Source organism: Bos indicus, chromosome 10 (genome assembly GCF_029378745.1).
Source record: "Bos indicus isolate NIAB-ARS_2022 breed Sahiwal x Tharparkar chromosome 10, NIAB-ARS_B.indTharparkar_mat_pri_1.0, whole genome shotgun sequence".
Classification (NCBI taxonomy): Eukaryota; Metazoa; Chordata; class Mammalia; order Artiodactyla; family Bovidae; genus Bos; species Bos indicus.
The window spans coordinates 2,903,312-2,926,931 of record NC_091769.1 but is presented as its reverse complement, the minus strand read 5'-3'; the positions used below and the strand labels follow the sequence as shown (position 1 = coordinate 2,926,931).

The 23,620-nt window shown below is 39.2% G+C and overlaps 2 long non-coding RNA genes across 2 annotated transcripts in view; one reads left to right on the top strand and one right to left on the bottom strand.

Annotated features, from left to right (window-relative positions):
- Positions 1–3,965: 3,965 nt before the first annotated feature.
- LOC139185181 (uncharacterized) overlaps positions 3,966–23,620 on the bottom strand; it is a 187,176-nt gene continuing 167,521 nt past the window's right edge. Inside the window, exon 3 of the long non-coding RNA XR_011568701.1 lies at positions 3,966–13,439. This is a non-coding gene — a long non-coding RNA (uncharacterized lncRNA). The remainder of the gene's footprint in view (positions 13,440–23,620) is intronic.
- LOC109564441 (uncharacterized) overlaps positions 13,373–23,620 on the top strand; it is a 13,989-nt gene continuing 3,741 nt past the window's right edge. The window contains exon 1 of the long non-coding RNA XR_002181494.2: positions 13,373–13,441. This is a non-coding gene — a long non-coding RNA (uncharacterized lncRNA). The remainder of the gene's footprint in view (positions 13,442–23,620) is intronic.

The following is a 23,620-nucleotide window of genomic DNA, read 5'->3' as shown; positions in this document are numbered from 1 at the left end:
GGAGGAAGCAGAAGCTGGAGTCAAGATTGCTGGGAGAAATATCAATAACCTCAGATATGCAAATGACACCACCCTTATGGCAGAAAGTAAAGAAGAACTAAAGAGCCTCTTGATGAAAGTGAAAGAGGAGAGTGAAAAAGTTGGCTTTAAAGCCAACATTTTTTTTGTTAAACATTCAGAAAACTAAGATCATGGCATCTGGTCCAATCACTTCATGGAAAATAGATGGGGAACCAATGGAAACAGTGGCTGATTTTATTTTTCTGGGATCCAAAATCACTGTAGATTGTGATTGCAGCCATGAAATGAACAGACACTTACTCCTTGGAAAGAAAGTTACGACCAGCCTAGACAGTGTATTCAAAAGCAGAGAGATTACTTTGCCAACAAAGGTCTGTCTAGTCAAGGCTATGGTTTTTCCAGTAGTCATGTATGGATGTGAGAGTCGGACTGTGAAGAAGGCTGAGTGCTGAAGAATTGATGCCTTTGAACTATGGTGTTGGAGAAGACTCTTGAGAGTCCCTTGGACTACAAGGAGGTCCAACAAGTCCATCCTAAGGGATATCAGTCCTGGGTGTTCACTGGAAGTACTGATGTTGGAGCTGAAACTCCAGTACTTTGGCCACCTCATGTGAAGAGTTGACTCATTGGAAAAGACCATAAGGCTGGGAAAGATTGAGGGCAGGAGGTGAAGGGGACAACAGAGGATGAGCTGGTTGGATGGCATCACAGACTCAATAGACATGGGTTTGGGTGGACTCTGGGATTTGGTGATGGACAGGGAGGTCTGGTGTGCTGCAGTTCCTGAGGTTGCAAAGAGTCAGACATGACTCAGCGACTGAACTGAACTGAACTGAACTGATTAAAGTTCAGTGTTAAAGTTAAGAAAAAGTAGACTTAAGTAGACATTACTAACTGAGCAGGAAAAAAATTAGGCCTCCAAAGAATATGTAATAAAAAGCTGTTCCTAGACTGGGAAGAAGTTTAGATAAGTAAGAAATCTATTTTACTCAATATATTTAGGAAATTTATGAATATGAGACTCAGCATTTTACCCCAGGCATGATTTTCAGAAATAAATTTAATGACAGAATTGTAGGATTTTCAATTTACCTATCAAACTACTAGGAAATTTTATTTTATATGATTCATAAAATCTTCACATCACTTTCTCAAAGTTTATTTACTTTTCACTTGAATTTCAATACAAACAAGTGGTTTTCATTTGTGGTCATTTCTTTTATCACTCTACCACTTTAGTTTTATACTAGTACCTTTTCTGACAGCAAAGCCACAGATTGTTAAGAGATACTACTAAACTAATTTTCCATATTAGAGCTATAACAAAAGAGAAAGTACTCTCATCAGTAAGTTCTGCCTTTCAAAGCATGTATGCCCTCGAATACCTGCAATAGGGCTTACAAATGAGAAGTCCTTGTTCAAATTAAGCTGCATGCATCATGTGTCAAAGTTAAAATAAGCAATCGCAAATTACAAAGACAGAATAAAGATATTCTGTCATTTTGGTACAGGTAGTGGGGAAAGTATGAAAGCAAAAGAGATCATATATCAACAGTCTCACTGTTGTATAGTTATTGAACCTTCGTAAGCAGGAATTCCCAAGTGATTACTCAGTGCTGAAGGTCCAGACTTATTACATAAAGTATCTATCAAAGCCAAGATGATGATTGATAAGCAACTTCTGTGTGATTAATGGGTACAGGAGTACAAAGCAAAGGAGATTTAAAAAGCCAATGGGTTTTATTGATAGAGTCAACCTCAACTCTCAACAAGGCAAAATACTCATTTAATCAGCAACCCAGTAAGCTGCTTAGAAAAATACTTCTCTGCCCAGGTGAAAAACTAGCATGAGCTTGTAGATGATAGCACATTTAACAAATTCATTCATGACATTCAATAAGAAAATTATTTCTCGAAAGCAACTAAATCAAAATTGTCCTTTAATGGAAGAACAGGGTTTTATCTCATCTAGAAAACCTCTTGAGTTCAGTTGAAAAAATACACTGAAGCTGCTATAGATTAAATTAAGAATGCAAAACCAATACAATATTGTAAAGTAATTAGCCTCCAATTAAAATAAATAAATTTAAATTAAAAAACAAAAAAATAAAATAAACATTAAACTAAAAAAAAAAAAAGAATGAGCTGCATACACAGTGCTAATCCAAGTAATTCCTCCTGTTTGTTGTTCTGTGTGCATGTGTATGTCTTAGGGCAGCCAGATTTAGCAAGTAAAAATACAGAACACCCAGTAAAATTTGATTTCAGATAAAAACAGATAAAATTTATTATGTGTAAGATTATCTATTGTTTATCTGAAATTCAAATTTAACTAGGCTTCCTATACTTTGTCTGCCAAACTAGCACACCTATGTATGTATGTCTCTGTGTATGCAGTTGTCTTGTTGTAACTACTGTTTTTTTAACACAAGAACAGCTAATATTTACATAGATCATATCCTTAGAACTACAGAGTTTAGAGCAGGAAGATCCATAGGCATAATGTAGTTTAATAATTTTATTCTATAATTAAGCAAACTGAGATGCAAACAAATTAAATGATTTGTCAAAATCCCACAGCTAGTTAATATTCAGAGAAAACTAGAATACAGTTGTCCTGGATCCCATTTCTTTCTAACACTATATATTTTCTCTCTTAAGTCTGAACTACTAATTGGTTTTTCAGCAACAAATCTGGGCCAGACTGATGACTTCATTCAGACAGATACACCTATTTACACATCATTTTTGTTTCTGCATATGGGATAAAATACATACAAACACATACATAGCTGCAAGGAGAGTTTCAAGGCAACACGTCATATAGAAAGAACATCTGTTGCTGGAGGCTTCCCAGAATCCAAGCCTCCTTTAAATATTAGCACCCAAAATTCATTGTAGGAAAGGACCCTAGCCCACTGAATACAGTCTGATAGAGCTATTGATTGGAACATCTTTCCCAGTCATTAAGTGAACATATGACCCACTCAACAAGCTAAGCCAATTGACAATTTTCATTCCCAGACCCCTGCTAGACTTCAGTTTTAATTTTGAGGCAAGTAGCCAAGGGATCGGAGAAGGCAACGGCACCCAAATCCAATACTCTTGCCTGGAAAATCCCATGGTAGGCTGCAGTCCATGGGGTTGCGAAGAGTCAGACACAACTGAGCAACTTCACTTTCACTTTTCACTTTCATGCATTGGAGAAGGAAATGGCAACCCACTCCAGTGTTCTTGCCTGGAGAATCCCAGGGATGGCGGAGCCTGGTGGGCTGCCATCTATGGGGTCTCACAGAGTCGGACACAACTGAAACAACTTAGCAGCAGAACCAGCAGCCAAAAGATGATTCCTCCAATCCTACCCCACCCAGATAATGAGATGGTTTCAGGTCATTTGTTACAGTGGAAATGATGAAGCAAGTTCTTACCTCCAAGACCTTTTAAAGTTAATTAGTTCCTTCTGTATAAAGCCAGGTTCTTCAGCTCTTTCATAGTCTTCCAGTAAGTCACCTGTTTAGCTAATAGAAGCAGAGTTGGCTTCTGGCTTCTATTGCTTTCAACCAAGGAACTGTGATTAAGAAACAATATATGCACACTTCAAAAAGAAATTGAATTGTAATGTTGATATGCAAATAACTTTTAGCATTATAGGCAATCCAATAACTGAGAGGTGCAAAAGAAAGAATACTGAGTCACTGAAAAATTTAAATATATTAAATGTATATGTTATATTTTATATATTTTATTTGAGTGATTTTAAAATTAATCTAAAATGTTCAATTGCAAAAAGTCAAAATCAAACTGTTATGTAGATTATTAATAAACTTCCAAAAATTTAAATGTAAAAATTTGAACTATAAAGATTATAGAACAAACATAGGAGAAAATTGTTTTTAACCTTAAGTTAGACCAAGATTTCTTGAAAAGTCACAAAAAGCATAAACCATACAAAGAAAATAGTGATAAACTGGTCCTCACCAAAACTGTAAATTTTGCTCTTTAAAAGATACTGTTCAGGAAGTGGAAAGACAAGCCACAAACCGCAGACTGGGAGTAAAGATTTGTAAAAAAGTATATATACATATAAATATATGTATATATATACGTGTGTGTTTGCATTAGCCCGTGCACTCAGTTGCTAAGTCATGTGTGACTCTTTGCGATCCCAAGGGCTGTAGTCCACCAGGTTCCTTTGTCCATAGGACTTTCCAGGAAAGAATACTGGAGGGGGTTGCTATTTCCTCTTCCAGGGGACCTTCCCTACCCAGGGATCAAACTTGTGTCTCTTGTGTCTCCTGCATTAGTAGGCAGATTCTTTACCAGGGGCTAAATCACTGCAGATGGTGACTGCAGCCATGAAATTAAAAGACGCTTACTCCTTGGAAGGAAAGTTATGACCAACCTAGATAGCATATTCAAAAGCAGAGACATTACTTTGCCAACAAAGGTCCGTCTAGTCAAGGCTATGGTTTTCCCTGTGGTCATGTATGGATGTGAGAGTTGGACTGTGAAGAAGGCTGAGTGCCGAAGAATTGATGCTTTTGAACTGTGGTGTTGGAGAAGACACTTGAGAGTCCCTTGGACTGCAAGGAGATCCGACCAGTCCGTTCTGAAGTATATCAGTCCTGGGATTTCTTTGGAAGGAATGATGCGAAAGCTGAAACTCCAGTACTTCGGCCACCCTCATGCAAAGAGTTGATCATTGGAAAAGACTCTGATGCTGGGAGGGATTGGGGGCAGGAGGAGAAGGGGATGACAGAGGATGAGATGGCTGGATGGCATCACTGACTCGACGGACGTGAGTCTGAGTGAACTCCGGGAGTTGGTGATGGACAGGGAGGCCTGGCGTGCTGCGATTCGTGGGGTCTCAAAGAGTCGGACACGACTGAGCAACTGAACTGAACTGAACTGAAGAAATAGATTTAAGGGACTAGATCTGATAAACAGAGTGCCTGATGAACTATGGACAGAGGTACGTGACATTGTACAGGAGACAGGAATCAAGATTATCCCCAAGAAAAAGAAATGCAAAAAAGCAAAATGGCTGTCTGAGGAGGCCTTAAAAATAGCTATGATAAGAAGGGAAATGAAAAGCAAAGGAGAAAAGGAAAGATATAAGCATCTGAATGCAGAATTCCAAAAAATAGCAAGGAAAGATAAGAAAGCCTTCCTCAGCGATCAATGAAAAGAAATAGAGGAAAACAATAGAATGGGAAAGACTAGAGATTTCTTCAAGAATATTAGAGATACCAAGGGAACATTTCATGCCAAGATGGGCTTAATAAAGGACAGAAATGGTATGGACCTAACAGAAGCAGAAGATATTAAGAAGAGGTGGTAAGAATACACAGAACTGCACAAAAAAGATCTTCATGACCCAAATAATCACGATGGTGTAATCACTCACCTAGAACCAGGCATCCTAGAATGTGAAGCCAAGTGGGCCTTAGGAAGCATCACTATGAACAAAGCTAGTGGAGGTGATGGAATTCCGGTTGAGCTATTTCGAATCTTGAAAGATGACGCTGCGAAAGTGCTGCACTCAATATGCTAGCACATTTGGAAAACTCAGCAGTGACTACAGGACTGGAAAAGGTCAGTTTTCATTCCAGTCCCAAAGAAAGGCAATGCCAAAGAATGCTCAAGCTACCCCACAATTGCACTCATCTCACATGCTAGTAAAGTGACGCTTAAAATTCTCCAAGCCAAGCTTCAGTAATATGTGAACTGTGAACTTCCAGATGTTCAAGCTGGTTTTAGAAAAGGCAGAGGAACCAGAGATCACATTGCCAACATCTGCTGGATCATTGAAAAAGCAAGAGAGTTCCAGAAAAATATCTATTTCTGCTTGATTGACTATGCCAAAGCCTTTGACTATGTGGATCACAATAAACCATGGAAAATTCTGAAAGAGATGGGAATACCAGACCACCTGACCTGCCTTTTGAGAAACCTGTATGCAGGTCGGGAAGCAACAGTTAGAACTGTCCAGTTAGAACTGTACATGGAACAACAGACTGGTTCCAAATAGGAAAAGGAGTACGTCAAGGCTGTATATTGTCACCCTGCTTATTTAACTTCTATGCAGACTAAGTACATCATGAGAAACACTGGGCTGGAGAAAGCACAAGCTGGAATCAAGATTGCCAGGAGAAACATCAATAACCTCAGATACACAGATGACACCACCCTTATGGCAGAAAGTGAAGAAGAACTAAAAATCCTCTTGATGAAAGTGAAAGAGCGGAGTGAAAAAGTTGGCTTAAAGCTCAACATTCAGAAAACTAAGATCATGGCATCTGGTCCAATCACTTCATGGGAAATAGGTGGGGAAACAGTGGAAACAGTGTCAGACTTTATTTTTCTGGGCTCCAAAATCACTGCAGATGGTGACTGCAGCCATGAAATTAAAAGACGCTTACTCCTTGGAAGGAAAGTTATGACCAACCTAGACAGCATATTAAAAAGCAGAGACGTTACTTTGCCAGCAAAGGTCCGTCTAGTCAAGGCTATGGTTTTTCCAGTAGTCATGTATGGATGTGAGAGTTGGACTATAAAGAAAGCTGAGCACCAGAGAATTGATGCTTTTGAACTGTGGTGTTGGAGAAGACTCTTGAGAATCCCTTGGACTGCAAGGAGGTCCAACCAGTGTTCACTGGAAGGACTGATGTTGAAGCTGAAACTCCAATACTTTGGCCACCTCATGCAAAGAGCTGACTCATTGGAAAAGACCCTGATGCTGGGAAAGATTGAGGGCAGGAGATGAAGGGGATGACAGAGGATGAGATGGCTGGATGGCATCACCGACTCAGTGGACATGGGTTTGGGTGGACTCTGTCATTGGTGATGGACAGGGAGGCCTGGAGTGCTGTGGTTCATGGGGTTGCAAAGAGTCGGACATGACTGAGGGACTGAACTGAACTGAACTGAACTGAACATGGTAAAGAATCTGCCTGCAATGAGGGAGATCTGGGTTCAATTCCTAGGTTGGGAAGATCCCCTGGAGGAGGGCTTGGTAACCCACTCCAATATTCTTGGCCTGGAGAATCTCCATGGACAGAGGAGCCCAGAGTTGGACATAACTGAAGTGACTAAGCAGTATATATATATTTAAAACTTGTAGCCAGAATATTTAACAAAATCTCTCAAAACTCTCAAAACTGCAGAAAAATAACAAAAATCAGAAAAGATTTGAATAGACACTTTACCAAAGAAAATACCCATATGCAAGTGAGCATATGAAAATATGTTCAATATCACTAATTATTAGAAAAGTACAAACTAAAAACACAATGGAAAAAAATTTCACAACCAAAAGGAGCCTAAGGATTTATGACAACTTAATATAATTTGTTATTCTACACAGCATCCTAGAATCTGGGAAAGATTCTGGGAAAGAGTCTAGGAAAATCTAAATAAAGGGATAATAAATAAATAAATCTAAATAAGGAAATCTACATAAATTATGGACTTTGGTTAATGATAATATATTCAATATAGTCATTATTGTAGCAAATGTGCTATACTAGTATAAGGCATTACTAATAGGAGAAACTGGGTGCACAGTATATGGAACCTTCCTGTATTTCAGTAAATCAAAATTTTTCAGTCAATCAAAAGCTGTTCTAAAAAATGAAGCCTATTAAACACACACACACAACTATTAGAATGGTTAAAATTAAGAGTGACTATAGCAAGTTTTGATGAAGACATTGAGTTATAAGCACTCTTATGTACTACTGGCAGGGATGTAAAATAGACAACTTTGTAAAAGAGTTTGAAAAAACAGATATCTAACTTAAAAATATAAACCTGTATCCAGAATATATTTTTTAAAAACTTTTACAATGCATCAGTAAGAAGACAACAACTGAAAAATGAACAGAAGATGTGAACAAATACTTAACCAAAGAAAGTATACAAAGGCCAGTAAGTACATGAAAAATAATGAACATCATTACCCATTAGTGAAGTGATACAAATGCCAATAAGTACATGAAAATTAATGAACAGCATTACCCATTAGGAAAACACAAATTAATAACCACAACAAAATATCACTACACCGCTAAAATGGCTAAATTTTTAAAAGAACTATGATGCCAGTCACTGGTAAGGGTGCAGAGCAACTAGAATTCTCATCTACTGTTGGTAGAAGTACAAAATAGGATAATAGTATAACCTGTATAGAAAAGAGATTGCTAATTTCACATGAGGATGAATATACATTTACCATATGAGTCAACAATTCCTCTTGTGGGTATTTATCCAGAGAAATGAAAACATATGTCCATACAAATACTTTTTTGTGAATGCTTACAGCAGCTTGGTTCTAACAGTTGGAATCTAGAAACAATCCAAATGTGTAACAACAAATAAATGAATTGAATGGATAAGCAAACTGTAGTATACCATGCAATGGAATTTTAATCAGAAATAAAAGGATGAAATATTGATACATGTAAAAATACAAATGAATCTCAAGACTATTATGCTAAGTAAAAGAAGCTGGACAGTAAAAGTGATATACTATATGCTTTCTCTATGTGACCTTCTGGAAAAACCAAAACCATAGGGATGGAAATCATACCAATGATTATCAGAGGCTGAAGGACAGGAGAGGAGACTGACTGCAAAGGGGTCACTTTTTGTGTTGATGAAAACGTTACATATTTTGATTACAGTGGTGGTTATACATTTGGCAAAACTCAACAAACCAGTCAAATGAGAAGAACAAATTTTATTTTATGTGAAGAATACCACTAAATACCTTTTAAAAATTGAGGCAAACAGAAATTAAAAAAAAAAAAAAAAACACAGTTCCCAGAGAGATGTTAAAAAGAGTCTGATATATGTCAATGCAAACATAAAGGCTTTCCCAAGGTACTAAAACTGAATGATTAGTGGTAAAGGAGAGAAGTGATTATGTACACAGTGTTTGAAGTAGAGAGTGAAGTACGTACAGAGGATTGCTGGTAGCAGGAAATACCGTACACCCTGGTCTGGGAAAATGACAGGGAGCTACAGTGGCTGGGCACAGAATGCCATGCCAAACAGAGACATGAACAAAATTTCACAGCTTCGGGTGTAAAAGAGGGGGCGCAGGTTTCCAGCTTACTGAATGGAATGGACAAGGTGCATCTCCTAACGAGGGAAAGCAGCTTTGCAAGAGATCATGAGGTTGTTCTTATATATGTGGAATGAAAGTTTTCCTCCAGGTGCTACAAATATGACAAGTAAGGCAACTGGAGAGTTGAGGTTAAACCATATGAAAATACTAATATTGAACCACTGTGACCTATAAAAGGTAACTTCTATGTTTGGATCTAGTAAGTTCCTAGAGCTCCTATCCAGCCAAGAGTGATACCATTGCCTTCATTTTTTTTTTTAAAAAAAAGCAAACACTGACTATTCTTCAAGCAAAATTATTATAGCAACTACACTTTTAATGTAGAACCAGTAACAAAGAATATGTAAGTTTCAAAGTTGCATACGATGTGAAATATATTTATGCATCATATATTTTCGGCAATAGTTATTAATCATTTTATTTTGAAACAAATTAAAGAAATTATGATCCACCACAGAAGCTGATATAAATAACTAAAGGCTTTTGGAAAAGAAGCCGCCATTGGATATTTGTTGAAAAATAAATTATTCAAGTATGGCTCACAGTTGCTCCTCTGAGATCAGTTAACTCCTTCTATAAGTCAAACTTCAGATTCCAAAGACTCAAATATGCTATAAAATTCCTTCTGTTGTAACATTTGTGCAAAATTTTACCAGTTACTATTCAACTGTAGGTAAGCAAATGCAATCTAATCAACTGTAACAGGAATAGGTTTCAGGAGATAACTAATAGGTTCCCAATCAATAGGAAAGAATATAAAAAAGAATATATATATAATATATATACACACATATACTATATATTGTCATACATATACACATATGTATACATAAGTGTGCACATATATGTTGTCATACATATATATGTACACATAAGTGTATAAGTGTATATGTCTGTGTGTGTAGGGCTTCCCAGGTGGCACTTGTGGTAAAGAACCTACCTGACTGTGCAGGAGATGTAAGAGACTCAGGTTTGACCCCTGGGTCAGGAAGACTGCTTGGAGGAGAGTAGGGCAACCCACTCCAGTATTCTTGCTTGGAGAACCCCTTGAACAGAGGACCTCATCAATTATAGTGCATAGGGTCACATAGAGTCAGACATGACTGAAGTGACTCAGCATGCACACACACAAAACCACAAATACATATGACTGAACTGAACTGATAATTGATGTACAATGCTGTGTTAATTTCTGCTATTCAGCAAAGTGATTCAGTTCAGTTGCTCAGTCGTATTCAACTCTTTGCGACCCCAAGGGCTGCAACATGCCAGGCTTCCCTGTCCATCACCAACACCTGGAGCATGCTCAAACGCACGTCCATCAAGTCGGTGATGCCATCCAACCATCTCATCCTCTGTCACCCCCTTCTCCTACCTTCAATCTTTCCCAGCATCAGGGTCTTTTCTAATGAGTCAGCTCTTTGCATCAGCTGGCCAAAGTATTGGAGCTTCAGCTTCAGTATCAGTCCTTCCAATGAATATTTAGGACTCATTTCCTTTAGGATGGGCTGGTTGGATCTCCTTTCTGTCCAAGGGACTGTCAAGAGTCTTCTCCAACACCACAGTTCAAAAGCATCAATACTTCGATGCTCAGCTTTCTTTTTGGTCCGACTCTTAGATCCATCCATGACTAGTGGAAAAACCATAGCTTTGACTCTATGGATCTTTGTCAGCAAAGTAATGTCTTGGCTTTTTAATATGCTGTCTAGGTTGGTCATAGCCTTTCTTCCAAAGAGTCTTTTAATTTCATGGCTGCAGTCAACATCTGCAATGATTCTGGAGCCCAAGAAAATAAAGCCTGTCACTGTTTCCATTGTTTGCCCATCTATTAGCCATGAAGCGATGAGACCAGATGCCATGATCTTTGTTTTTTGAATGTTGAGTTTTCAGCCAGCTTTTTCACTTTCCTCTTTCACTTTCATTAAGAGGCTCTTTCGTTCCTCTTCACTTTCTGCCATAAGGGTGGTGTCATCTGCATATCTGAGGTACTGACATCAACTCTACCTCAGTTAAAAGAAAAACAATGGAAGAGTAGGAAGATCCTGAGTGTACCTTCTGCCATGGACACACCAAACCACAACTTCACATAGAACAACTATCTGTGTGAATGACTGCATGTGAGCATGCCCAGTTGCTCAGGTGCGTCCAACTCTTTGCAACCCTATGGACAGTAGCCTGCCACGCTGCTCTGTCCATGGGATTCTCCAGGCAAGAATACTGGAGTAGGTTGCCATTTCCTACTCCAGAGGATCTTCCCAAAACAGGGATTGAACCCACATCTCCTGCATCTCCTGCATTGGCAGGTGGATTCTTTACCACTGAGCCACCTAGGAAGCCCAAATAACCTGGAGACTACCAAAACAGTTCTACAACTAAGGATATAAAGAAAAGGCTATATCGAGATGGGTAGGACAAGGCAGAGATGTGGTATAGTTTGAACTGACACCTGTGGTGTGGTGACCCATACACTAGAGGGATATCACAAGCTTGGAGGTCCCCACTGAGGAGTGAGGAGTCTGAGGCCCATGTGCAGGCCTACCTGCACCAGGAAGATGAGCCCCCATAAAGTCTGGCTATGAAAATTAGCAGAGCTTACATCCAGGAAAGCTGGATGTAACCCATCCAGTTGGGTTAACCCAGGTTTAACCCATCCACCTGGGCTAACCCCTCCAAAGCAACTTCTACCCAGCCTCACTCCGCAGTGCATCTCAGCCAGCACCAAGGTTCCTCCAAACTTGCTCTGCCCGACCCAGCAGGTGGTCCTGACCAGCACTGCCTCTAAAACAGCTTTCACTTCCGGGGCCCAGCCTCGCACTCCAGCAAGGCCACCACAACAGTTGCAGCCAGGCATCACAGCCACTTACACGGAGTAGCGGCCCTGTGCATCCCTGCACCTGCAGTAGTCTTGGCCAGGCCTCCTAGCTAACCAGACTGAGGACAAGTCCTGCCCACCAGGACACCCGCCACAATCACGTGCAAGCTTCAAAGCCAGCCAACCTGGGAGCCGATCACGTCTACCAGCAGCAACCATACCAGGTGTGTGCAGGCAGCCCACACAGAGTAGACCCCTAATGTTAATCAGAAATGATATGTACACCCTCCAGTTCACTGCAATATATTTACAATAGCCAAGATACAGAAGCAACCCAAGTGTCCACAGATGGATGAATGGATAAAGAGTATGTGGTTACATTATACAATGGAATATTTACTCAGTCATAAAAAGCAATGAAATCTTTACAACAGCAACAGCATGGATGGACTTATAGAAGCCAGAGAAAGACAAATACCATGTGATCTCACTAATATGTGAAATCTAAAATACAGAACAAACAAAACAGAAAAAGACTCACAGAATAACTGGTGGTTGCAGAAGAGGCAGTTTGAGGACTTGGGTGAAATAGGTGGAGTGTAAGAGGTATAAACCCACAGTTATAAAATAAATAGGTCATGGGGATCTAATGTAAAGTAAAGGAATACAGTCAGTAATATTCTAATAACTTGTATGGTGACAGATGGTTACTAAACTGATTGTGGTGGTCATTTGTAATGTATACAAATGTTGACTCACAGTTACACACCTGAAACTAATATGGTATTATATGTAAACTATACTTCAATTAAAAGCAAAAAAGAGAGACTATTAATAAAGGGAAACACAAATGCATTAAATCAGAAGCATGATGTTTGATCTGTAATTATGCCATTTTCATTATACAAAGATGAGGAATATATCACAAGTCACATTTGAAAACTAAGATTCATTTTTGACTTGCAATATTTTGTCTCTCTCCATCTGCCACAACTACTGTGCTTCAAAGCATTGTAGAGTTAAAACTGTCTAAAGGTGTCAGTCTATATAAACTAGTGTAGCCTGCAAATTTCATATGAGTCTTACCTGAGATTATTTATCTTCTATGTCATTAGAAACTATTTTTATATTACATTAGGGAAGACTTTCGGAGAAGGCAATGGCACCCCACTCTAGTACTCTTGCTTGGCAAATCCCATGGGCGGAGGAGCCTGGTGGGCTGCAGTCCATGGGGGTGCTAGGAGTCAGACACGACTGAGCGACTTCACTTTCACTTTTCACTTTCATGCATTGGAGAAGGAAATGGCAACCCACTCCAGTGTTCTTGCCCGGAGAATCCCAGGGACAGGGGAGCCTGGTGGGCTGCCGTCTATGGGGTCGCACAGGGTCGGACACGACTGAAGTGACTTAGCAGCAGCAGCAGCAGCAAGGAAGACTTTTGAATTTCTTTGAGAGATAAGTTTTCAATCTGCTATTCTGTAAGTAACAAGAGAAGTATTAAACCAAAAAGGTAGCAATACTATATAATTTAGCTTTAATTCTTTTGCTATTATGGTCAGCAATTATACATTTCAAATAGAACAAAACTGGAAATCTGGTTATCTGGGTTCTGTCTGCCCAGAGTCGCTTTATGTATTAGTATTTTTCATACCCCTAATAAACTAGCTAACTAAAGGTTATCTAATAATTAAATTTCCTTACATTTCAGAAACTCCATGACATTCTGAAAGTCTGCAAAAATACAAACTTGAAATGATTATATTAGTACTGCTTTTCTGTAACTTTTCCACCAAAGTGACTCCAGTGGCAGATATCAAGGTCTCCATAACTACCTCATGGGTTGGTCTTGGGTGTAGCCTGAGGCAGCTACATGAAGCAGGATTTTTAAAAAATTTCTAGATTGATCTTTAAATCCACTCCACATTGCATTTCATAATATATCCAAGTTGCCCTTAATATAAAAATAATGTGTTTTATAAAACTTAAGGCACAATTCACACTCTAGCAAGGTCTATTATGTTTACTGAATGACACAATATACCCCACAGACCACCTTATAATCCATATCCTGTTTTGAGAAATAAATACCACCAGCAGAAAAAAAGTTCTCTACGCCAAGGTTGACACCTCAAACGTTAAGAAGCTGAGCAGGAAACATGAGTGATTCAGGGCAGTGGTGCAGTAGGCTGTGGTGGGGAACATGTCGCTCTCTGGATAACCTAAAGCAACAGTTGCTGCTCAAATTCAGTTAGTCTGTTGCCCAGTGTGGCCAAATATTCTGATTCATCAAGCAGGTGAAAGGAGAATTTTATATAAAATTCCTCCCCTTTGTAAAACAGAATGCATACAAAATAAAACAGGTTAGGTGGCCAGATTTGGGTCAGGTTTTTCTGGTTTTGAGTGCTCAGTTCTAAAGCCTGCTTCAGGAAATGAGTTCAGTTGCGCAAGAGAGAGAGTGTCTCCATGGGGAATAAAGTAGAAAACATTTTCAGTGGGTCAGAGTGAAGGCTATTGACTTCTGAGGGCAACAGGGAAATTTTCTTCCTTTCAGTTAGATCATTAGAAGCTGAAAAGGCATCAAATTTTCACAATCATCATGGGTAGCTTAGCCTGGAGGCAGAAGGCTGGATCATACAGACTCTAGAGACTGACTTCCAGGTTGATGGGAAAGTTATGTTTGCATTTTACCTTGAAATAATGATAACATATTTGAAAATCAGGTCAAAAAGCTATGGCATGTAAATGAAATCCATTTAGACCATAGGAGTATTACATATACCAAGCTATGGTACCTATGGCAAATGATGATATGGGGACTTCAACTTTTTCATTAATGTGATAAAGAAAGCAGAGAAGCAATCATAGACATTCAGAAGCTGCTCTGGTACCCACACTTAGTCTATAATATTGATTCACTGAATATTAACAATCTCAAAATCTCATAATTCTCAGACAAGATTACTCTAAGAAGCTTGAGTGCTGAAGAATTGACGCTTTTGAATTTCAGTGCTGGAGAAAACTCCTGAGAGTCCTTTGGACAGCAAAGACATCAAACCGGTCAGTCTTAAAGGAAACCAACCCTGAATACTCATTGGAAGGACTGATGCTGAAGCTGAAGCTCCAATACTTTGGCCACCTGAGGCAAAGAACTGCCTCATTAGAAAAGACCCTGAGGCTGGGAAAGATCAAAGGCAAAAGGAGAAGAAGGAGGCAGAGGATGAGATGGTTGGATAGCATCACCGATTCAGTGGATTTGAACTTGGGAAAACTTTAGGAGATAGTGAGGGAGGCAGAAAGCAGAAACAAAAATCAAGGTCACTTTGGCCACCTGATGGGAAGCGCTGACTCAATGGAAAAGACCCTGATGCTGGGCAAAATTAAATGTCACCCATAAAATGTCAAACACCTCCATTTCTTGGTTAAGATGAGTGATGGCTACTTTACCAGTCATATCTCTGTGCTCATTCTATTTCCCCCTCCCCACAGATAAGATTTAGATACCCATAGAATTGGTCTCTGCTTTCTGACAGCCAGCTTATAGAAAAACCCAGCTTCCTTAGACCCTCTCCCAAACCTTTTCCTAAAGATGCTCTTTCTAATATCCAGTACATGAACTGAGAACATCCAGATGTTCAAGCTGGATTTAGAAAAGGCAGAGGAACCAGAGACCAAATTGCCAATATCCGTAGGATCATAGAAAAAGCACAGGAATTCCAGAACATCTACTTCTGATTCATTGACTGTGCCAAATCCTTTGACTGTGTGGATCACAACAAACTGTGGAAAATTCTCCAAGAGATGGGACTATCAGACCACCTTATCTTCCTCCTGAGAAACCTGTACACTGGTCAAGAAGCAACAGTTAGAACCTGACATGGAACAACAGACTGGTTCAAAATTGGGAAAGGAGTATGTCAAGCTCTAAATTGTCACCCTGCTTACTTAACTTATATGCAGAATACATGCAGAATATGTGAAATGCCAGGCTGAATGAAGCACAATCTGGAATCAAAATTGCCAGGAGAAATATCAATAACCTCAGATATGCAGATGACACCACCCTTATGGTGTCAGAATGCTTCAGAAAGCAAAGAAGAACTAAAAAGCCTCTTGATGAGGGTGAACAAGGATGGTGAAAAAGCTGGCTGGAAAATCAACTGTCAAAAAACTAAGATCACGGCATCCAGTCCCATCACTTCATCGCAAATAGATGGGGAAACAATGGAAACAGTGACAGACTTTATTTTCTTGGGCTCCAAAATCACTGCAGATGGTGACTGCAGCCATGATACCAAAAGACACTTGTTCCTTAGGGAAAAAAAGCTATGGCAAACCTAGATAGCATATTAAAAAGCAGAGACATTACTTTGCCGACAAAGGTCTGTCTTGTGAAAGCTATGGTTTTTGTCATGTGTGGATGTGAGAGTTGGATCATAAGGAAGGCTGAGCGCTGAAGAATTGATGCTTTTGAACTGTGGTGTTGGAGAAGACTCTTGAGAGTCCCTTGGACTGCAAGGAGATCCAACCAGTCCATCCTAAAGGAGATCAATCTGAATATTCATTGGAAGGACTGATGTTGAAGCTGAAACTCCTATACTTTGGCCTCCTGATGTGAAGAGCTGACTCACTGGAAAAGACCCTGATGCTGGGAAAGACTGAAAGCAAGAAGAGAAGGGGACAACAGAGGGTGAGATGGTTGGATGGCATCACTGACTTGATGGACATGAGTTTGAGCAAGTTCCAGGAGTTGATAATGGACAGTGAAGCCTGTGGTGCTGCAGTGCATGGGGTTGCAAAGTGTCAGATGTGACTGAGCGACTGAACAACAACAATATCCTCTTAATAAGACACCAGTAGTTCTCTGTGGTGACTGCTCTCCATTGTCACAATGGGTAATGGACTCTCTCTTCATTATTAGGAGTGTTCCTGCTGGTCTTTGCCCGAAGGGCACTGACAGGTGAACAATCAGCGTGGTTTACCACACAACCAATCCATTCAGGTCAAAAGGTGCTGAAGGTGGCTGAAATGATTCTGCTGAGCAGAACACACTTTCCCTGCCAGGTCAGGCCCTACTTCATTCTATTTCTGCTCCTTTCATGTTCTTGAATAAGCATTTTCATTTTTTTCTGTCTCTGGTGATGGAGAGGGTTTGCAGGCCTCCCTAAGAGTCATTATTCAGGTAACAAATAACCAGTGTCTACACATTTACTCTTATGTGACCTTACTCAAAAAGCCAGTTCCTCTTAAAATGATCAAATTGAAAGTAAAATTATTGTTGTGAGGAAAACAAACAGACTTCAAGGGAGGCAATGTACATTTTTTGTTTTCTACATTCTCTTTCAGTTGCACAAAAGACAAGCAATTAAATTCCAAAATGCTATTAAGCATGACATTTAACAGGAAAATATATTCTGCTTTGTGTGACTTCAGAAGACAACAAATGGAATCATGTCCAGTACAGGATGTAGTCTGGCAAATTTGTAGGCACAAGGGAATGATTATATTCAGTTTGGGTAAATGAGTGTTAAGCCAGTGAAATGTAAAACCAGGACATCCAACATTATTGGAAGCCTGCAGCGTTTCCTTGACATTAATTCTGATGATAACACAGAGACAGGTATGCTGACGTTTTCTGACAACTTAAAATATCAGAATTGTTAAACATTGATTATGGATTTGAAAACAAAAATATAAAGATAAAAATAAGACAATGACCCATAATCCTGCTGATCTGTTAAATGCAACATGCTGCTGCTGCTGCTGCTGCTGCTAAGTCGCTTCAGTCGTGTCTGACTCTGTGCGACCCCATAGACGGCTGCCCACCAGGCTCCCCTGTCCCTGGGATTCTCCAGGCAAGAACACTGGAGTGGGTTGCCATTTCCTTCTCCAATGCATGAAAGTAAAAAGTGAAAGTGAAGTCGCTCAGTCATGTCCGACTCTTCGCGACCCCATGGACTGCAGCCTACCAGGCTCCTCCATCCATGGGATTTTCCAGGCAAGAGTACTGGAGTGGGGTGCCATCGTCTTCTCCAAAATGTAATATATATACACCTAAAAAATACATAATAGAAAGTTACAAGGAAAATGTCTATTTTTCCTCTTGCTTTCATATTGTTTTCCTCAATATAACCCTTGTTGATCATTTCTATGCATCCTTTGAAAATGTGATATTTCAATGAGATACCAGTACACTTATTAGAAGAACTTTCTAATAAACTTATTAGAAGAGCTTTAAAATGTTGTATAATTCTAAATGCCGGTGGTTACAGAGAAACTGTAACTCTTGTACACTGCTGGTCAGAATATAAAATGGTATGGCCATTCTGGAAAGGTGTTTGGTGTCTCTTTAAAAAGTTAAACATTAACTATATGACCCAGAAATCACATCCTTGGGCATTTAATCCAAAGAGATGAAAACTTCTATTAACACACACCAAAAAATTAAATAAAATAAAAAGCTGTGTGTAAATCTTCATGGAAGCTTTATTTATAAAAGCAAAAATTGAAAACAACCCAAATGTCCTTTCAGATCAGAACAAATTCTAGCACATCCACATAATGAACACCCTACTTATATATGCAACAAACTGTTCTTAAGAGCATTATGCTTAGGGAAAAAATCAGTCTCAAAAGTAATTCCATTTAAATAACATCTTCAAAATGATAAAATTCTCGGCTAGCGGGAGTTGTTAGTTGTTAGTGGTTGTTAGAGTGGGTGGGATGTAAAAGGATAGCAGAAAGGAGTTCCTTGGAGTTGATGGAACAATTCTTGATTGTGGTGGTAGCTACAGAACTCTATACACAGAAAAAAAATGCACAGACTCACACACACAGAGGAATGTATGTAAAACAGTGAAAACTCAGTAAGATCTGTAGTATTGCACCAAAATCAGTTTTGCGGTTTTGATATTGCACTGTGCTTATACAAGTTATTATCTTTGAGGGATGCAAGATGAAATATAGGCAGCTATTTCTACACTATTTTTGCAGCTACTTGTGAGTCTATGATGATTTCAACATAAAAATGTGTGTGTGTGTGTGTTTTTTAAGTTACAGATACATCAGCTGTAAAATTAGGATACTTTTGGCTGCAAGTAGTTCAGTTCAGTCATGCCTGACTCGCGACCGCATGTACCACAGCATGCCAGGCCTCCTTGTCCATCACCAACTCCCAGATTCCACCCAAACCCATGTCCATTGAGTCAGTGATGCCATCCAACCATCTCACCCTCTGTTGTCCCCTTCTCCTCCTGCCTTCAGTCTTTTCCAACATCAGGTCTTTTCTAATGAGTCAGCTCTTCCTATCAGGTGGCCAAAGTATTGGAGTTTCAGCTTCATCATCAGTCCTTCCAATGAACACCCAGGACTGATCTCCTTTAGGATGGACTGGTTGGATCTCCTTGCAGTCCAGGGGACTTTCAAGAGTCTTCTCCAACATCACAGTTTAAAAGCATCAATTCTTTGGTGCTTAGCTTTCTTTATAGTCCAACTCTCACATCCATACATGACTACTTGAAAAACCATAGCCTTCACTAGGCAGACCATTTTTGGTAAAGTAATGTCTCTGCTTTTTAGTATGCTGTCTAGGTTGGTCATAACTTTCTTTCCAAGGAGTAAGTGTCTTTTAATTTCACAGCTGAAGTCACCATCTGCTGTGACTTTGGAGCCCCCCAAAATAAAGTCAGCCACTGTTTCCCCATCTATTTGCCATGAAGTGATGGGACCAGATGCCATGATCTTAGTTTTCTGAATGTTGAGCTTTAAGCCAACTTTCTCACTCTCCTCTTTCACCCTCAAGAGGCTCTTTAGTTCTTCTTCACTTTCTGCTATAAGGGTGGTGCTACAAGTGGTAGAAAATTCTAATTCAATTGGCTTAAAAAGTAGAAATATATCTTACTATCTAATCCAACAAGAAGTATGGAGATAGGTTAGCTCTGTCAGTTCAGTCAGTCAGTTCAGTAGCCCAGTCATGTCCGATTCTTTGTGACCCCCATGAATCGCATCACGCCAGGCCTCCCTGTCCATCACCAACTCCTGGAGTTCACTCAGACTCACATCCATCGAGTCGGTGATGCCATCCAGCCATCTTATCCTCTGTCATCCCCTTCTCCTCCTGTTCCCAATCCCTCCCAGCATCAGAGTCTTTTCCAATGAGTCAACTCTTCACATGAGGTGGCCAAAGTACTGGAGTTTCAGCTTTAGCATCACTCCTTTCAAAGAAATCCCAGGGCTGATCTCCTTCAGAATGGACTGGTTGGATCTCTTTGCAGTCCAAGGGACTCTCAAGAGTCTTCTCCAACACCACACTTCCAAAGCATCAATTCTTCGGCGCTCAGCCTTCTTCACAGTCCAACTCTCACATCCATACATGACCACTGGAAAAACCATAGCCTTGACTAGATGGACCTTTGTTGGCAAAGTAATGTCTCTGCTTTTAGGTTAGCTCAGGGACTAAGTAATTAAGTGTTCATCAAAATCATCAAGAATGCAGAATCTTTCCATAGTTCTGCTCTGTCATCATTAGCAAATAAGTGTGTTCCTTAGGCTAGCTTGTACCATGGCCCCAAGATGGCTATCAAAGTTAAAAGTTATCACGTCCAGTGGTAGAGGGACCATTTCCTATTAGTATCTCTTTTATTAATAATCATGGAGGCAAACATTTTCCAGAAGCCCTTCTGATAGCTCTTGTTCATGTCTCATTGGCAGGGTCACATGCCAACTCCTAAAGCAAATGCTGGGGCTAGGGGAGATGGAGGGGGTGTTGGGGTGTGGGAGAGGAATGCAGAATGGAACCACCATGATTGATGTAGACCAAGCATGATCAACTCCAGAGGTTTCAAAAGAAAATGGATGGCTATAAGTAAGAGTTAAATCAATGTACACACAGACAACAAGATATCATACAGCCACAAAAAGGAACTAGATATTTATGGGCTGATAAAAAATCCTCAAAAATCTAATGGAAAAACAAGTTATAGAAGCATATATATCACATAATGCTTATTGGGAAGATTTTTCAAAAGGATAACAAGCAATATTCATGTTATGAACTGAATGTTTGAGTCCCCTCAAAACTCACACTGAAATTCTAAGCCCCAAGGTGTTGGGATTAGAGGGTAAGGAGTCTGGGAGGTAATTAGGTCATGAGGGTGGTACCCAACCATACATATGCCAGAAACAGGCCCACCCTACACACTGGATCTGCTGGTGCTTTCCTCTTAGACCTCCCAGCTTCCAGAAATGTGGGAAATACATGTTTATTTATTTTTAAATAAATAAATGTTTAAGCTTCTAGTCTACAGTATTTTTATTAAAGCAGCTCAAACTGACCAAAACAGTATATTCTAATTCCTTGTTTCTCATCACTTCCTTTAGAATCTCTATTTTATTAAAAAAAAAAAAAAACAAAACACATTTATTTGACGAATAGGGCAAGTTCCTATGCCTTCACTAGTACCAAACATACACATTTTTGCCAATTTAATAGATTTTAAAAGGGATGCCACTATTGTTTAGACATTTTTTAACAAGTGAGATTAAACATCTCTTCATATTCTTTTGACATTTGACTTTTATTTAACATTTTCAATCAAGTTGTGTTTCTCTTACTTACTCAATTACACAAATCTTTATACACCCAAGGAAATTACCTTTTAATCTGTCACTACAGTTGCAAGTATTTTCCATCTTTGTTATTTTGTTTTACTTTGTTGGTAATATACTTGACTATGCAGAACTTCCTAATTTTCATATAATAAAATTTGTCAAATTCTCCCTTTTTAGGTTTTATAACCTGCTTTGAGAGGCTTTTTTTCTGTAACATTATAAATAAATCCACCCAGTTGTCTTGTAGGACTTTCTCAGTGGTATAAATGTTCTATGTCTGCACTATTCAGTATGGTAGCCACCTAGCCCCAAGGGGCTGAGTACTTGAAATGCAGTTAGTAAAACACAGGAGTTGATTTTTCAATTTTATTTAATTTTAATGTAAATAGTTACAAGTGATGATGGCTACTACGTTGGATAGTGCAATTATAAAATCTTTGTTTTTACTTTCTAAAATATCCAAATGTTTGTGTCATTAGGAATCTATTTGGATAAAAGAGTGGATAATCAGGATTTAAATCAGTGACTTCTGTGTTATATTAAGAATACATATTTAAGATTTGAATGAAAGTTGTGGAAAGCATCCCCCACAAAATAAATATGTAGATATAGAGACAGAGTTCTGCATTTTGTATTCCAGTGGCATGAAATAAACAATACACAAGTACATCATACATTGAGATAATTTCTGATGATGATAAATATCAAGAAAGAAATGAGCCAGAGTTATGAGATAGAGACCGACTGTATGAGATGGAGGGTGGGAGACACTACTTCACCAACAACAGACAGGACAGGCCCTTCGAGGGAGGGGACATTTGAGCTGGAAACTCAATGATGAGTAGGAGCCAGCAATCCGAAGAGCTGGATAAAGAGCATACTAATGTGAAGAACAACACAGGCAAAAGCTTGGATACAGGAGTAAGTTTCATTCCTTGGAGGTCAGATAAGAGAACTGGTATAGTTAGAGCCTAATGACAGGGAAGAGTGAGATGACAAGAGATGAGCAGGCTCAGGGATCACATTATATCTCTGCTCAATTGTAAAATTAAAACTTGAACAAGCTCAGTAAGTAGACCAAATTCACACATGGGTGAGGTGGCCGAGTCTAGACTCTAGTTACTCCAGAGTCCCTACTTTCAACCACGGCAGTGGTCATCCTGTGGTGTCCTTCACATTCCAGTCTGTTTCTCTATGACTTAAATAACGCCACCTGATACAACCCTTATTTTTTCCTCTAGTCTCATTTCTTGCTACCAATATTCTATTATCCTCAGAGACATCATCCTAGCTGTTCTAATGGCTCCTTATGCCTGTAAAGCCCTTTCTTCCCATTTACGCCTCATAAACAGTTACTCATCTCAATTATATTCTAATCCTATGATCTTCCTGAACTTCTGCCTGTCCTGCTGCTCCTGCAGGTACACTGACCACTCCCTGAATAGCCCACGAGAGGCTGTACACACTGCTATGAAGCTACTTATGACATTTGATGGCATGTTTTGTTAATATTTTGTCACTTCCAACTAAGTCTCCTTAATACCACAGATCATGTCTTACCCATCTTAGCACATGGTCTGATACACACATTTTTCTGAATGAATAACTAAATTAATGAGTCAGTTTCCACAGAAGGACACACTTTACATTCTGTTCCTTGTTATGAACCAAAACAAGCACACTATGTTGCTCAGCTGATAATGCCAATAAAGGCTCTATTTGTTTGGAAGTGTGGAGCTGAGGTTTGACTGGTGCTTCAGCCCTACTGCTGACTTCCTAGTATATTAAGATAATGCTTCCAAGCTCTCCATATAGTCAAATTAAGTCCTATCTAATAAGGAGCCTATCATTTTTATCTTTCTCTTGAGTTCTTAGTTAATAATTATTCAATTCTTTACTCAGCATATTCTGGAAAGCCTAGTCTATTAATTGTCAAAACCTACACAGACTTGATGCTTTGTATTCATGCTATGTTAAGCATTCAGGAAGCTCAGAAAATTGTATAATGAACAACATGATTCTCAAGCTATCATTTGAGTATCTAACACCAA